Genomic DNA, 15,444 nt, shown 5'->3' with positions numbered 1-15,444 from the left:
ACCTTGCTACAGCACCGACCCATCAGCACTCCATTTCAGAACCGACATCTGCTAACGTGTGGGCTAAAAAATAATACTTTTCCTCCCACCTTCTAAGTTTTTCTAGCTAGGCTAGTAATCAAATTAACAAAGACAGATTAACAGGAGAAAATCAAATGTTTAATACATGTACATGGCGAATTAACATAGGTATGAAAATTTGAAAAACACTGAGGCAACAGTGGGTATATAAGACATTTTTGGTCAAAGGAGAAAGGAGTGGGAGGGGTATTAGATTTCAGAAGCAAGAGATTTTGAGGTAGTTGAGGAAGAAGAGAACGTACACAGCAGAAAAATTCTTTCTGGGCATCTCAGAAACAATGGGACACAGGGGCCTGTGTGATGTCCTCTTATTTACCAGACTTAATTCAACTTAGGCTAAGGCAGCATTCTAAGATTTCCTTCCTGAAGGAGGTTTTTCTGTCTGAATCTCCAGGGCTGGAAAAGGGGGAGGGTCAAAAGGTCTTTCTGAGTTTTTTGTTTCTTAATTGGTAGCTTAAAGTCAATATCCCCGTAGGCGGCTATAGGGTGGCAAAATTTTGGTTCTCTTCAACTAACAAGGTGTGTAACCACTTCAGTGACCTTGTGGACAGTGTTTGATTTCCCAGTGACAGTGTCAAATATGTATTCCACAGAAATTAACCTCTCAGAGTGTAAAGTGGTCAAGGAGAGAAGGTGTCTGGTCAAACCAGTTTATCATCGCAGTGCTAAACACCCTTTATCTGATCATTTCAACTTAAAATTTTCAGAGCCCTTAACATTCTAATGTACAATATAAATCTCCAAGAGAGAACAATAGTATGTAGCTTTTCACAAAGTATTTGACTAAGGAATCTTTCTTTCCCCCTCCTTCTCATTCCCTAAAATCTTGGAACAGTAGAATTACTAGAGCACTCTTTGATAAGCACTACCCCATTTAGTATCGTTATACTTCATGTTCCCCTGGCGGTAGCAGTTCAAATAGCAGTCACTATTATATCTATTTCTGGTCCAATATTAAGGACCTGGATCCCCATTTACCAAAAAATGTTAACTCTGATTTTTTTTATTTTCAAGAAGCCTCTTCTTAATGAATATACTTCTAGAAGGGCTAGTTACCAGTTCTATTGTTAAAACCTTAGGAAGGACTGAGTTCTAGCCAACAGAGAGCAGGATACTGGATGGGAATGGGAGAGGGATAAGCCTTCCTCTTCAGCATTACGCACGCTTACTCTGTCTTAGAGCGAGTATCTTCGCATGCTACTTACTGACCGCTTACATGACACCTCAAATTTCTTTTGCTGTAAAAGCTTTTCTTGATTAAAAGTAGACTATTAGAATAGGATTAGGTCCTGCCTTGCCTCAAAATCAGTGGTCAAAGAAGATGACATATGTGAAATAAAAAAAATGTTGGATAAGAAAATACAAGTTACTTGCTTTTCCTTCTGATGGGAATGTTCTCCCATCTTCAAATGGCTGTCTCCTTACCTATCAGTTCTCAGCACAATGGCACCTCTTCATCAAAGACTTCCCTGACCACCTTAACTAAAGAATTTTTCCCTTCTCCCTCTTGTTGATGCACGTTAATCAAACACCACCAGGAACATACTGTAACCCGACAACTCCTGGCAGCAAGCGAGACTGCACACATAGTTGAAACATGGGACATCTCAGTAAGAAAGTCTGTTGGGCCTTGTGTTCAAGGAATTGGGGTTTACTCTGGATGGGGGTCTGTCAGGAAATGAGAGTAATTTTATGATTGGTTACTTTAATGAATTCTATCCTAGAGGCAGAAGGAGCAGAGTGGGGCTAAAGCTGCAGTTAGTAAAGCAGCACTCACTCAAGTTAGCGAGGAAAGGGGGCTATTTGGTCATATTAGTGGTTTGCACAATGTACTTGGTTTTGTCTATGCTCAGACATGATTTCAGAGTAGTTTTTGTTTTTATTTTTTCTCCATCACGGTCACAGAGTGACCTTATCTCACATTGGTGTACCACGAAATTGTTATGTTTGACAGGAAAACACTTCCGTCTAGGCCAGCTCCCAGCAAACAGAGATTTTTTTCTTTCCCACTTTATCCCATTGTCCTGTGTTATTTTCTTCACAGTATGAATCTGTATCTTACAACTATCTAATTTACATATTTTTAATGTGTGCGTGATCTGTCTTCACGCGCACACACACACACACATATACACACACTGTCTTTCATGAGGGCATGATATTGTCTTCTTGTTCATCACTCTGTCTCCAACATCAAAGCAGCCCCAGCACAAGGTAGATACTCAATAAATATTAGTTGAATGGATGCATCGATTAGATGCTTGGGGAAAGGGCTCCTCTGGAAGTGGGGGAGAGGTTCATGAAGAGAAGTGAGGAAGTGCCAAAGCGTACACCTGATTGTGCAGCCATTTCAAATTACCTCTGGGGTTGCCCTGTCATCCTGTGATAGAACATGTGATCTGGGAGGCTAGGGAACTACTGACCCTAGAATGAATGGTTGTTGAATTCTACCTAAAGAGTTCCGTGAGACTGTGAAATGTTAAAATCTGTATTCCTTCATTCAGTAGGTGCAGAGGTATTCTAATGCTTGCCAGTTTGGATTGTTTTACCTTCAGGAAATAGAACCTGAAAAAACCAGTCTTTCAATCACCTTCACCCAATGGACATCATAAAATGTCCTCTCGGAGGTTTTGTCTTAATGTCCAGGCCCAAGAGTCCCCTACATGTGAAAAGACTGTCAGTGACTGTAGCTCCTTGCCTCTCATTAAAATACTGTGGTATACTTGGATATCATTCCGAAGCTTTCAAAGAAAGCCTTCCAGGAAAATATATGTGTTCAACTGCACTTAAACACTTAAAGACTATTAGTGACCGTTTTAAACAGTGTTTTTAAAAATATTCATTGAGCTATTTTCCCAAAGACAGCAAAAATTTGTATCTGAGAGGCAATAATGATGATTTATGTTTACATTTACTAGTTGTATATTTTACTACCACTGTTTATTAAATACCTTCTGGTACTTTTCTTACAAAATTACTGAAAAGTTACTAGTTTGGTTGAATTCAATAAATATCAAAAGCCTGTTTTGTGCCATGTACAAGACATTATGCAGTTCATTTCCAAGAAGCCTACAAAGGTATAAAAGAAAAGGCATAACTGTGCCTTTTTCAGTAAGACCTATTTTCAACTATGTGTAACACACTGATTTATCCTCACGCATTTGTGCTGAAGAGATTTAAAATTGTTAGCCTTAGCCAAGCGCTATTTAACATCATTTTGTGAGGTTGATATGGTATAAATTTAAGCTGCAATAAGCATATAGTTTCTTCATGTACCTTGGGAGGGCTCTGAGCCAGGATGCGTAGGTACAAATACTGACTTTGCAAATGACTAGTTGTATTACTTAATGGTTCTGTGCCTCAGTTCCTGGTCTGTAAATGGGGATGATAATAATAGTATCTATTTCATAGGATTACTGTGAAAATAAAATGATCTAATCTATGTAAAGGGCTTAGTATATTGCATGGCACACAGTAAACGTTCAATAAACATTAAATACTATTTGTATTATAAGTTACATTATAATATGTTATATTACTACATGATATCATAGTTTTATCATGGAGTTTAGAAGACTTGCATAATTAATAAACAGTGATTTTACATTAAATATCTCAACAATGTTTTATACAGAAAACAGTATGGAGTATCACTATCCACTTAGTAAATACATGGTGGGAACAAAACTCTAGACTTCTTACCTACTTTTTCTAAGTGTATATGCAAAACCAAATTTTTCTCCTTCCTATCTCCTGTGACCTATGTCAGTTAGCTAACGTGATTCTTGCCACCACTGTGTAGCTCTGTTAACCATGATCTTTGTACAATGCCAAGCAAATCTCTGTTCAAATTACTTATTTATAGACCCATTCTCTCTCTCCTTCTTACTACTACTATTTTATAATTACCCACTACTTACTTCTAAGCACATCATCTAGTTTATTATTATTTTTGGTCCTAGCAAAATAGCATAGAGGTTAAGGGCATGGGCTTTAAAAGTAGACTATTTGATTCGTTTCTTGACTCATGTAGTAGTTATAGTTATTTAGCTTCTCTGAGTCTCAGTTTCCTTACTTGTAAAATGAAAATGTCAATGTCTATTTGGAGAATTGTTTAAAAAAAAGAAAAGAAAAGAAAAAAGGTGCACCTAGCACATTTCTTGGAATGTAGTGAGCTTTCAAGAAATGGTAGCTAATGCTACTGAAAATACAGCTATGATATTAAATCCTTGGGTGCATGATAAGTAGAGTTTTATTCCCACCACATAGGTCTCCAACAGGAAAAGGAAGAACAAAACTACTGAGAAAGAGAATAGAGTGGCTCAAATTACTTTATGGGGTATCTATAGCTATGGATGAAGACTAGAGTTACCATGTATAACCATTTCCAGAATTAAGCTAATGAAAAGAAAGGATTCTTTCCTGGAGAATGTGTGGACTGAAAACTTTCAGGATGAGGTTCTAAAATGGAAATTTGACGACAGTGGTCACTTGTACCCCTTCTGATGGAAAAAAACTCAAGTAAATCACCCATAAAATCGTACATTGGTAATTGAAATGGAATGAATGTGAATCAGTCAACAATGTGTCAGCGTTTCAACAGGAAACAAATGACATACACAAAGGATTTAACTGAAGAGAGACTAAGGAAGGGATGATTTACAGAAGAATGGACAAGGTTAAAGGACCCCATACGGGATGGAAAAGCAGCCAGGGACTCTAGGAAGTTGTTAAAATATCCCGAATGGAAGGAACAGTGTTTTTGCACGCCAGCAAGAGCTGTAGCCACAGGACAGGGACTGCCCAACAGACGCCGTGGCTGTAGAAAAATGCAGCCACTGCCAGGAATTCTTGACAGTGTCAGGAGTAAAGAAGTAATAGATACTTCAACCTCTCTCTCTTCCTGTTTACACTCTCCTGCTGGTACCTCTCCTGAACCCAACTGGAAGCCAGAGGGCAAGGGAGTTCAGGTGGTTCAATTCCTAGAGGCCAGGATACAGAGCTGAGTAGAGAAGGGCAGAGAATGGATTGAGAATGCAAATGGATAGCCCGGAGAAGCAATCAGTCTGAAGCCAAGGAGAGGACAAAAACAGATGGGTAGAGTGATATAAACCACTTCCAGGCCCATCCATAAAACCTCTAGGACAATCCTCTATGCTCTCTGTCCTCTGCAGGGACTCTGGAGGCCATGCATTGACAGTGCTGATGTTCACCGTGGAAGAAACCTGGATCTTGAATGACTGTTCAGAGCAGAACCTCCATCTTGACCACGTTGCACTATATTATGAAGCCCTTGAGGCTTCTGTGTAGTTTGTTTCAGATGTCAGATGGCGGTAAGGGCCGAGGGTTGTGACTCACACTGACCTAAGGTACCTCTGTCCAGGCTTCTTCTCTCAAATGAGCTTCTGAGCACATACTCTTTCTGTAAGTATCTATAAGATATTTACAAGTGGATATTTTAGATGTCATCTTAAACTCAATGTTTCACAGCCATATTCAAAAACCTTCTCAAAAAGATTTGTTTTTTTTGTAGATACCCTGCCCTTCCAACTTCTGTATTCATTGAGTTTGTCATTTCAGGATATTTAGTCAGACTTGATATATGCCATAATCTGGGCTTTACATTAAAGATATAAAATTAAAGAGGACACGGTTTCTGATTTCAAACCCATAGTCTGATAGTGGCCAACATGTAAACAAACAGTCACACACTGCATGATAACAGGGATATGTTCTGAGAAGTGCATCGTTCTGTGGTATCGTATGTGTGAACATCATAGAGTGACTGACACAAACCTAGATGGTACAGCCTACTGCATGCCTAGGCTGTATGGTATCGCCTAGTGCTCTTGGACTACGTCTGTCTGGCATGTTACTGTACAAAATGGCGTAAGATTAAATCAAGCATAACAGAAAAATGGCATAATCATGAGATGTATGAGGCTGCTGCTAGTGTTACACAGCATACTGCTTGAAAGCAAGCCTTTTTTTTTATAAGTCCAGTGAGTACATTCTAAAGTAACAAAAAGTATAGTATAGTAAGTACATAAACCATTAACATAGTGGTTCACGAGCATCAAATATTATGTACTGTACATAATTTATGCATTATGCTTTTATACAGCAGGCAGCACCGTAAGTTTGTTTACAGTAGCATCACCACAAACATGTGAGTAATGCATTGTGCTGCGATGTTATGATGTCACTAGGCAATAGGAATTTTTCAGCTTCATTATAATCTTATGGAACCATAAGATTATATGGTCCCATAATCTTATATATGGGATTGTATAAGATTATATATAGTCCATCATTGACTGAAACGTCGTTATGCATTGCATGACGGTAATTACTGAAAATGTGTTATGTGCCACGGTGTGTGGCAGTTGCTCTCTCTCTCGTTTACACTTCACAGCAAATGAGCCACAAGTATCTTAATTCTTCCTCAGTAATAACCACTTTCTCACAGTGCTATGTGTGAATAATAACCACAGTCTCCTTTGCTGCCTCTTCCTTCCCTCACCCTAGTTCTGGTTTCTTCCTTTACTCCTTCTAGTTCTAGTGTACCCTTGTATACTATCATTAGACTAATGTTCCTTAAATGCTACTTTGTTCAGTAATATTTTAAAGTTTTCTCTCTTCCTACCAAGTCAAGTCTCAATTCTTCTGCTTGGCTTTCAGAGATCTGCATATCAGCTCCTCCGATGCAGCTATTCAATACTTCCCTTCAGGAAGCTCCATGGTAATCGCCAAGCCCTGTCTAGTGTTACTTTACTCTCCCCTCCATCCCCACTGCTCAGCTTAGTTCAGGCCTCTCATCTCACCCCTAGACTAAGGCAGGAACTTCTTAGCTCATTTTCCTGACATTTCCTTTTCACCCATCCTGCTTCCTGCCAACAGAACTCTCTCATTAAAGCATCAATTTGATACTGTCAGTTCTCTGTTCAAAAGCCTTTTCACCTTCTGTATTTCCTATCTCAGTAAAGACACCTCTATATACCAATGGCCCGTACCAGAAACGTGGATGCCATCTTTACTCTCCCTTGTCCCTCCCCCCCTCATACAGTCAATCACCAAGTTCTTTGTTCTCTCATTGAAATATTTCTTGAATCAGTTTACTACTAATTTTCTCCATCTTCAAAGTTCTGGCCAAAGTTCAGGCCACTTCTGTCTCTTGAGTGGACTACCGCCAACAGCTTCCTAACTGGTGTTCTTAGTTCTAACATCACCATCGTCTTTTCAACCCATTATCTACCTACCAGACTTATCTCTTTCTGTGATAAAAATCTAATATTGTGACTCTCCTGCTTAAAATTCTTTTGGGTTTTAATTCCATATTTTTAAGGATGAATCTCAAACTCTACGACACATTGTAAAGGACCTTTCATGATGTGACTTCTATTTATCTCTCCAGTTTCCTCTCTTGCTCCCAACTGGCTCCAGTTGCCTGTTCTGCACTTCATGTCCCAGCCTCATTGAAGTATGTCCGCTTCCCACAATGGGGCACGTCATGTCTCACCTGCGATCCTTTTCACTTGTTACTCGCTCTACTTGTTCTTTCCTCCTGCCTTCTCCCACACATTGTTTGGACTCAGCTTCCTTGATGGCAGTTACTATTTCTTTCTGTATCCTTGCATTGCCAGCACCCATTACAATCCCCAGCACCTGGTGGGCTCTCTATTCAGAGAAGTTACATACATTTTTCATGGTCATACAACTGGTTAAGTGTCAGAGAGCTGGGATTCAATCTAGCTTTCTGATTCTAAATTGTGTGTACATTCCGTTTCACTATACTGCCTCCAACCTTAGATTACAAAAAAAAAAAAAAAAAAAAAAAATGTTAGACATAGTTTAAAGTCCCAGTTCTTTCATTAATTCAACAAACAATGATTGATTTCTGTAGAGGAGAGACTGTTCCATGACTTGACCACTGCCTGTCCCACGAGCTGGACCAATGCCTGCAGGGGGAGATTTTTCACCACAAACACCCCTCAGAGACCATCTGATTATAATCGATGTTCCCTCTGGCATACATCAGCACCCCTCCCTTGCCTCCTGCTATGTGCTGTTTCCTGGAACAGGTTGTTGTCCTGACCTGATTAAGCATGTGAAGTCATTTTCCATACCTGGTAGCATTCACGTACTATTCCATTTTTATTCTATATAATTCTCTGGCACCTGTGAAGTGGCACAGAGGGCATCCACTGGTCTTGAGCTGCCCAAGTACACCTCACACGTAGGTTTCCCTTAATAAACTATGGTAACTGACAGACTGGAGTGGCCTCTTTCTTGGATCGTTCCCTGCCCTCCGCTTACGAGATAGATTTTCAAGCCTCGGGGCTGTTCCCCACGTCTCCGTGTACTAACAATTTCCTAATATGGGTCATGCACTGTGTTAGATAAAGGGAGTAAACTGGCATACAAGGCATTCCCTCCCTGCCTTCAATATACTTCTAGCCTATGAAAGACATAGATAAATACGGAGGCATTTGTAGCACAGTGTGGTTAATGTTATCCTAGAAGTAAGTACAAGGCAGATTGGAAAGCCTACAAGAGGGACACGTAACCCAGTCAGAGAGTGGCAAGGAAGGCCCTTGGAGAGAAGTGATTTCTAAGCTCACTGCATGAAGCGTAAGCCTCAGAAGGATGATGAAGCTGTGGAAGAGATTTCAAAGCACAAAAGAACGACATGGACAAAGGTCCTGAAGTGTCAGCGCCTGCATCAGTACAGGGAACTGAAAGTTGTTCCTAACTGCTAATGTGTAAAACACCACGGTGATAATGATGAGGGATGAGTCAAGACAGTGTGAGCTTTATGATGCTAAAGAATTTAGACTACATCCCACAGCAGTTAAAAGGCACAGTGGAATTTTAAGCAAGATACTTATTTGATCAGATTTAAAATTTGAAAACATCCTCTGACTACAAAGTAAAGAATAGATTGAGAATAAATTAAGATTGGGTGTGCTAGGTAGGGGCATAGGGGAACAGATAGGATGGAGAGAATGGAGGAAAAGAAACAAGAATACTTGCCACTGAGATAGAGAATATAAGGGGGGAAGCAGGTTGCGGGAGTGGGTGGGATTGTCCTTCAGTTGTATTGAGTTTGACTTACAGATTTGTGAGATGCGAGCATATAGAGGGGTAGTCAGCCACGGCAGCACATGACCTCACCCGGAAAGGGTATGAGAAGTGGTAGAGTTTAAGGCAGAACTTGCAACATCTAAGGGAAGGGCCAAAGACAAGGAGCTCGGGGAATTAAGGGAAAAGTATTCCAAGGAGGAGGGAAGGGGTCATGGGAGTTGAATGCTGCTAAAAGCTCAAATAAAATTAGGACTTGTAAGGGTCCATTGGATTTTGCAATAAGGAGGCCTTTGGTGTCCTCAGCAGGACCAATTTTAGTGGAGTAGTGGGAGCAGAAGCCAGGACAGAGTAGAGAGGAAATGGAGAGAGCCAGTGTAGACCACTCGTTCAAGTAGTTTAATTCGGGTGGAGGATTGAAAAAAAATGGTTTTTAAAAGGTCACAGAGATTAATGAACACTTGTGAAACAAGTACAGCGAGAGCACTTAAAGATGTAGAAGAGAGAGAATTGATGGAGTGAGGTGAGGAGGCATCATGAATATGGGTGGAGGCTCTGGCCTTAGACGGGAAGGGTAGGAAAAGTAGGAAAGGGTATGGCTGCAGGTACACTTGTACATTTGGTGGTAAGAAGTATGAGGCCTTCTCATCTAACAGCTTTTGTTTTCTTGGTAATGTAGGAGGTGAAGTCATCTGCTGAGCATGTGCTTGGGAGCTGGTAGGGTAAGGGATTTGAGAAAGTGAAGAACGTGCTGTCAAAAGCAGGAAACAAAGCTCAGTCCTGAGCTAGAAACAGATTTATGAACCACCCACAAATATCTTTTATTCTCACTCTATTCTTTCTCCCTAAGCCATCTCCTACAAGACTCACGGCTTCAAGTCACTTCTACACAGATGATAACAAATTTATAGCTTGAGTCCAACCTTACCTCTGAGCTCTCAACCATCTACCATCACCTACACTTGAGTATCTGAAAGGCTCCTTCAACTCCTTACCCCTCCAACTATAGCTCAGAATGGACAGGGAAGGATCTAAGATTGTTGGACAGTGCTGAGAATTCAGTCAGTGTTTAGTTTCATGCATTTGCAGTGTGGTCTGCTCTGTGCAAGACCCTATGCTAGCTTTTATGTCCACTCATTCTCCCGTTTGTCAGTTTTTCTCATACATTTTCATCTGCTTAACATGTCATTTCCCCAACCATTTCCATGTGTTCAAATCCGATGCATTGGAATGACTTAACTTTAAAAGTCATCTTTTGGGGCGGCCGGTTAGCTCAGCTGGTTAGAACGTGGTGCTAATAACACCAAGGTTGCTGGTTTGATCCCTGCATGGGCCACTGTGAGCTGCGCCCTCCTTTAAAAAAACAAACAAAAAAAACAAAACAGTCATCTTTTCTGCAAAGCGTTCATAGTCCCAGCTGGAAAACAAAACAAAGCAAAACTTTCTTCTTTTCTTCCTTATCTGAATTATTATTTTCTATCTCTTAATATACCTGCTGATTTACAAGTCTTATATTGTCTTAGCTGCATCACTGGGTTATGTTCTTGAAGGGAAGTCTGTTATCAGATTCATCTTTTATCTCTCAGCCTAAAACAGTGCTTTGCACATGTATCCACATACAAAATCATCTTTTTTTACTGAGTTAATATATATTTACTGACAAATTAATAATCAATGATGAACGACAAATTCTCTGCTGTGGTAAATCTTTACATGTTATTATTGCAATCTTCTTTCCATTGGTAATCCTATAAAATGTCATAGATACTTGTGGGCGATTCGTAAATCTGTTTCTAGTTCTAAGTTCTTAAAGTACATTCCCACAGTTTCATTTTCTTGCCACGTGTCTTAAATTTACTATGTTGAAGGTACTCATTTCCCATTTCCTGGTTTTTCCCATGTAAAGCTGAAGCCAAGTGTATATACCACTCCTTCTAAATGTCTCTATTGTAGTCCTCACTAATCTAGTCTTTCCAAGTCCTTTAGAATTTACTTATTGCTTTTGGGTGTTCTTATGGCTTGTCTTTTTTGTTAGTTTTTGTTGTATACTTTGCCTCCCAATTAGATTATAAACTTCATGGGCCCAAGAATTGCCTATAAATGTATCACTTTTTGCCACACTCCCTTCCTCCTTTCTCCAATCTCTCTGCTCTCCAATTCTTTCAGTTGAGAAAAAATAAGTACCACCAGAGGGCAGTAGAGAGGTCAGATGATAAGGATAGGAAAAAGGCCACAGGTTTAGCAAAGTTGATACAGTAGGACTTAACACAGATTTCTCTAGTCTCTTTAGCTTCATAGCAACGCATGTGATTTGCTTAATTCTGGGTGTTACGTTTCAAGAGAGAAAAGTACAAACTGTGTATCAGAATGCCATGACCAATTGGAACCTGAGCCCAGGTTGGAGCATCTGGGAATGCAAGAAAACAAAAAACAAGGCCGCTCATACTAGTTGTCTTTAACTTTTTAGAAGAATGGTGTGTGAAAGGGTAATTAAACTTATTCAGTTCAGCTTTATATTGAGAACTAACAAGTGAAGCTGTTTAGAGCCAGCATTTGTCGCAGTAAGAGGAACTTCTAATAATAATGATGTTGGGGGGCAGTGGTTTGAGCTAGAAGGGGCAGAAAACGTTTCCCTTCTTCCCTTTAGGTTCTTTGGCTGGTCTCATAATTAGATTGACATACGGCAGATTGACAGGAGAAAAAAAAATTCTGTACATACCGGAGCCCTATAAAAATAGGAGACTTTCCCAGCAGTCAGGTAATTGAGGCTTATGTACCATCCTGAGCTAAGGCGAAGGGGGTACGTATCTGGGGCTTCAAAGGGGAGGAAGATGAGAAAAGCAAGTGTTTGGTTAACAAATGTCTGCCAGGCCATGCAGGTAAGTCTTTCTGATATAAAAGTTATCTCTGATAATAGCTCTCTTCCTGGCACAGGCCCCCTGTCTAAATTATTTTAGGCAGCTAAAGGAGAGGTAAAAAGCTCTGCCTGAGTCTGTTGGCCCCAATTGTCTTCAGCTCAAAATAATTTACATGCCAAAGTGGTGCCACTCCGGGGTGGCATATTCTGTTCCCCCTCAAGATGCACTGTGAAGCAGTGATCTGCCAGCCTATGAATTTCCCAGCCTCAAGAAATATCTCTTCAGAATGTGGTTAAGGACATTCCGGCTTTAGATTTGGATGAGATTAATTCTGATGACTTCCAAATTTAAGATTTGATCTATACTTCCAATTCAGGCCCCAAGACTGGCCCATCGAATCCCCTTACTTAGATCTTTGTGACTTCAGTAAATGAACTGAAATCTCATACTTTGTAACTCATCGAGAGTGGGGCCTTTGACCGGGCCATATCAGCTGTTGACAGGTGATGCAGGAATAGTGGAGGTTAGTGGAGATCTGGAAAAGAGATGTGTTTTAGAAGGCTCAGAAGAGCAAAGAGCAGTAGAGACCCTAAAGGAAGAGGTGGCTATTGAAAGAAAGGCGGTATTGACAGGTTGTTAAAGATGAAGAATGAGAGCAGAGAGCAAGAAAAGAGGTAGTAGTGGCGTGTTAGGCTTTCTCTACATTCAAGGAATAGAGAAACACTCAGGTTACATACATTAGGTAAAGAGTAGGAATTTATTGCAACAATGCAGAGATAAAAGCAGAAACATCTGTGCTCTTTGAAAGGTTGTTGAAGATAATGCTGCAGCCACCAGTTATCACCCTCTCAGCAGGGAGACACACTTGGCTCTCTATAGAGTTTCCATACTGGGGTCTCTATCCTGCTCTCTCTGCTCTTGCATCTGCTGTTCCCGATTGCCTTTTGTTCTACTCTCCTTGATGTCCCATGGTTTCTGCTTTCTCTCTGCCTTCTCTTCCTTCTGTATGCCTTTCTTCATATACCCTGGCTGCACACTCTACTTTGTATATTTCACAGTCAAACAGACCCAGAAAGAATCCAGATGGTTTAATTCTACTAAGTAGAGAGCTTTTCGTTTGGGCAGAACAGATCTTCCAGGCCTTTGGTAACCCTAATAAAAAAGTGCCATTTCCTTAGGTCCTGACCCTATGCCTTCTGCTGAGTCAGGAATAATAGGTTGCAGAAGGAAGCTCTCAAAATGGGCTATGGGCAGGGCAAACTTTCTGAGGCTTCCAAGAAAGGGTAGTCAGACACAGTGCTTCGCCAGATCATTATGGATGGGAAATCAGGGTATATTCGTGATGAAAAGAGCTAAGGGCTAAAGGTAGACCCAAAGATATTGCCCAAGCTGTTTGTGCCTTATGGGAAAAGCTATGAAAGGGAAGGGCTTGATTGAAAAAGAAAAAAAGAAGCTGTAGTGGATATTTTTGTGACTGTGGCTGCCCGTTATCTATTGCCCCTTCTTCTGATAATAGCACTGCATCAGGATAGTGTGTGTGTGTGTGTGTGTGTGTGTGTGTGTGTGTAGGTGGCATATACCGCTTCTATGGAAGGTAGTAGTGTAGGATTTTCAGTCAAGCTGCCCTGCCCTAGAAGTCAAAAAGTTCTCTCTCTCTCCTCTTCTGAAGAATGACAAAAGGACAGAAAAACTTATTCTTTCCCACTGGTGGCACCCAGGAAAAACCGTAGACTAGCTCTTCTACCCAGATCCCTGCAAGTGTGCTGGCCAGTCCAGATTTTCAGCTGTTTCTTTGATCCTGTCCAGTACCCTCCCTATTTGCTTAAGTTAAGTGCTTGTTGCTTGCAACTAGGAAACAACATATAGGGGACTTTTCTAAAATTTTCGAGTGAACCCAGCAAAATCAATCATTGGTGCTTGGACATCTGTGTCACACCCCTAGGAAAAGAGGGACAGGCACGGAATTAAGTCTACATAAAAATAATTTAATATTTGAAAATATACCAACTCACTTATTTCAGTTATTAAATAAACTGAGTGTAAAGGCACAAATGACCAGCTAAGGAAAAAAAAAATTTAAGACAGCTTTTAAGAGAGAAAAAGCCCCAGTGACCTCATAGCCTTGGTGGTCTGGAGTTATAACTACAAAGGGTTAATAGTATGTAGGTGTAGGGAATGGTTACTTTCCGCAGCTCAAGGATTTATCTGGCTTTGCCTGCTGACATCTGACCTACTTTTTAGCATTCCAGGCAGTAATTACCAAAGCCCTCCCCAAAGTCTTAGTCCATAAAATCTTCCTTTTAATAAGATTTAACAAGCCTTTAGGGTGCTCCCACAGCACTTCAAAGACACACTAGCACCAGGGGAGTGTTTTCAAAACATGCAACGCAGGAAGTACATTCTGGGGTGTTTCAGACCTAAGACAAAACTACAGGGACACAAACGTCAGGTGCTGTATTCTGGAGGGAATTGGTGGGATATAGAGAGTGCAATAGGAGTAGAGAACTGTGGGCTCCTAAGGTTCCTGAAACAAGCAAACAAAAGAATCCTAGGCGGATCCAGTCTGAACCAGGCAATGGGCAATTCTGATGAATCGCATTGTGGTCTAAAGTTAATTAGACCATGGTTAATTTTTCAACTGGGTCAGTCAGGCATGGGAATGGTAGGGTAAAGGGCTTGTTACTCCCAAATCCTTTTCCATCCATCCGGAGCTCCCATTTCTGTTCCTATTCACATGCACTGTAGATAAGGATGACATACTAGTTACTTTAACATGCTCTATCTGCAATACTAAAATATCTACCTGCTCATAAGCTCAGAGAAGAGTTCGAAGAAAATACTTATTGTTTCCAGAGATGCTGTCTGCCAAACGTTTCTTAAAATAGAGTATGGCATGATTTGGGACAATATAGTAATTGATTTGTTGTTCTAGAACAGCAATGTCCAATATGGTAGCTGCTATCCACTTGTGGCTATTAAAATGAAAAGATTTAAATCTTCAGTTGCATTAGCCAAATTTCAAGAACTCAGTAGGCATTTGTGGCTAGTGAATACTATATTGGACAAAACAGAATTATAGAACATGTCCATCATCACAGAAAGTTGCATTGGACAGCAGTGTTCTACAATATCTGTACTAGGTTTCAATAAAAATGCCAGAGATATATTTTCCTAACCGTTATTGACGTAAATACGAAAGAGACTCCTTAGCCTAAAAATAAAAGGGCCTTTCAAAGTGAGAGGCAAACAAGAATTTATTTGAGATAAGAATAGCTATTCAGGAATCATTAATGCAGACAGAAGCCCAAATAATGTTAGCAGACGAAGACAATGGGTATTTATGAGTAAGGGAAGGGAAACAATTACATCAGTAAAGGAAGGCATTTCTATTGGTGCAGAGAACCCAACATAGTGATGTTAATTC

Source organism: Rhinolophus sinicus, chromosome 4 (assembly GCF_057876585.1).
Source record: "Rhinolophus sinicus isolate RSI-liver-muscle chromosome 4, RSI-T2T, whole genome shotgun sequence".
Taxonomy (NCBI): domain Eukaryota; kingdom Metazoa; phylum Chordata; class Mammalia; order Chiroptera; family Rhinolophidae; genus Rhinolophus; species Rhinolophus sinicus.
Note: the sequence above shows the minus strand (reverse complement) of the source record.